Genomic DNA, 2264 nt, shown 5'->3' with positions numbered 1-2264 from the left:
ATCTACCGTATAACCAGTGAATGACTCACCCTTCCTTCCCACCCTTGGCAACCATCAAAGAATGTTTCATTTTTCTCTTTCAAACTTATATATTTGTGGGATATAAAAATATATATGTCTCATGCTTCCTCCCGTACACATCCAGGCTATGTCTCAATCCATGTATCTATGCCCAGAACATTTTTTTTTCCAGGATTGTGTATAAATCACTACAACAGACAAGTTAAAAAAAAAAAAAATTTTTTTATCAATTTGAGAACATTTACTTTTTTATTAGTTGACCAGATTACAGAAATAATCATGGTAGATACCTTAGTTCATCCTTCTAATAAGCCTGTTGATCTGGTCTTCCCTGTTGCCAGCATCTCCACCTTCTACAAAATGGGTGGTGTTTTTCTTCATTCCACCATGAGGAGAAGATAATTTGAAGGGCCACAGGAAGTTATTTTCTTCTTTGAAACGTTTCCCAATTGTGCAGATCTCATGAATCAGATCCTCCATGCAGATGATCCTACATTTACCAAGAGAACGTGCAATCAATGTGTTATCTGTCAGGGCAATTTGCTTCTTATTGATTTTGCCATATCCACACTTGTAGATCAGTTCATTCACTGACTTCAAGTTTGGGTACTCCCATGCAATATATGGTTCCACAATCCTCAACACATTAATTGAAGCCTTGTTGAGCTTAACAAAGGTGCCATTGAAGATCTGGCAAAGGCGAAGAAGCTGCAACACCTTTCGAACCTTTGGGCTCACACCATTGATACCTCTGATCCTGATAACAAATGCCAGCTTGGGCTCACCAGGTACATAGAAGTTGCCCTCTTTTCTTGCCATCCTAGCCATTCGAATCTCAGTTCTGTACATCTGCCTATATTCCTTGTGATAGTGCTTGGCTTTTTCATAGGTAAGCTTCCTCCTTGCTTTTTGAAGCATTTTTTGGGCAAACTTCTTTCTCAGGCCCTTGATCTTTAGTTCTGCTAAATTCCTTCACTTTTTCTTCAGGGTCTCTGGCACAACAGGGACCTTCTTCTTCTTCTCTTCAACACCCTTCATGGTCCCAGCTGGTTAAAAAAAAAGGAATAGACAAGTTTTTAAAGTGAGGTGTAAATGACCTGCTATCTACCTGACTGCTGCTGCAGAAACATTTAAGAAGCTGAGATTATCTGCAAAAAAAAAAAGAGAGATAATATATTGTACATCATATCTTTTTTTTTTTTTTAACTCTTTACTATTTTATTTTGCATTGCATTTTAAACAATTAGCATGCTCCAATTATTGCTCTCCAATAAGTTCATGTTGTAGAAAGATGATGCTTTCTGTTCCCATAAAGATTTACAGCTTCAGAAACCCTATACATGCTGGCTATGAGTTGAATAGACTTGACACAACCACCACCACCAAGTTCTTAATGAGACAGCAACCTTATAAATTGATTTTCTACCATTAATCTCTCTCTCAACTTCTGCAAGAAAACCTTTAAGATAACATTTGTAATAATAAATTCCGAGTTTTCTACTGAAAGTTCTGAGGTGTAAGGACTATGTTGGGACAGGAAAACTAACAGTTGAATATTGTTTGTTAGGTGTTGTTAACTCAGTACCAACTCATAGGAACCTTAGGCACAACAGAAGGAAACACTACCTGGTCCAGTGTCAACCTCACAATTGTTGCTACACATGAGCCCATTACTACTGCCATTGTGCCAATCCATCTGGTTGGGAGGTCTTCTTCTTTTTCTCTTATATTCCATGTTGCTAAGCATGATGTCCTCCTCCAGGGACAGGTTCCACACAATAATATGTCTGAAGTATGAGAGATGAAGTCTGGCCATTTTGGCTCTAAGGAGAATTCTGGCTGTATTTCTTCCAACATAGATTTGCTGGTTCTTTTGGGAGTTCCAAAATGGCAATGTGGGATAAAGCAATGGACCGCTAGCTTGGTTTGAACCTCAAAGTTGGCAATTCACCAGCCACTCTTTGGAAACCCTATACATGGTTGCTAAAAGTCAGAACTGACTTGATGGTATCTAAGAAAAACATATACTTTTAAAATTCTCTTCCAACACCATAATTTAAGCGCATCAATTCTTCTATGATCTTCCTGATTCATTGTCCAACTTTCACATGCATATGAAGCTGTTGAAAATACCATGCTTAAGTCAGGTGAACCTTAGTCCTCAAACTGAAACCTTTGCTCTTCAACGTTTAAAAAAGATCTTATGTAGCTGACTTGCCTAATGCAATGTGCCCTTTGATTTC

General features: G+C 38.1%; 1 pseudogene; it reads right to left on the bottom strand.

The window, feature by feature from the left end:
* Window positions 1–312: 312 nt before the first annotated feature.
* On the bottom strand, window positions 313–1059 carry LOC102840800 (annotated as a pseudogene).
* Between the last annotated feature and the right edge of the window lie 1205 nt (window positions 1060–2264).

Source organism: Chrysochloris asiatica, unplaced genomic scaffold (genome assembly GCF_000296735.1).
Source record: "Chrysochloris asiatica unplaced genomic scaffold, ChrAsi1.0 scaffold00033, whole genome shotgun sequence".
Taxonomy (NCBI): Eukaryota; Metazoa; Chordata; class Mammalia; order Afrosoricida; family Chrysochloridae; genus Chrysochloris; species Chrysochloris asiatica.
The sequence above is the reverse complement of the archived record's forward strand: the minus strand, read 5'-3'. Positions and strand labels throughout refer to the sequence as shown.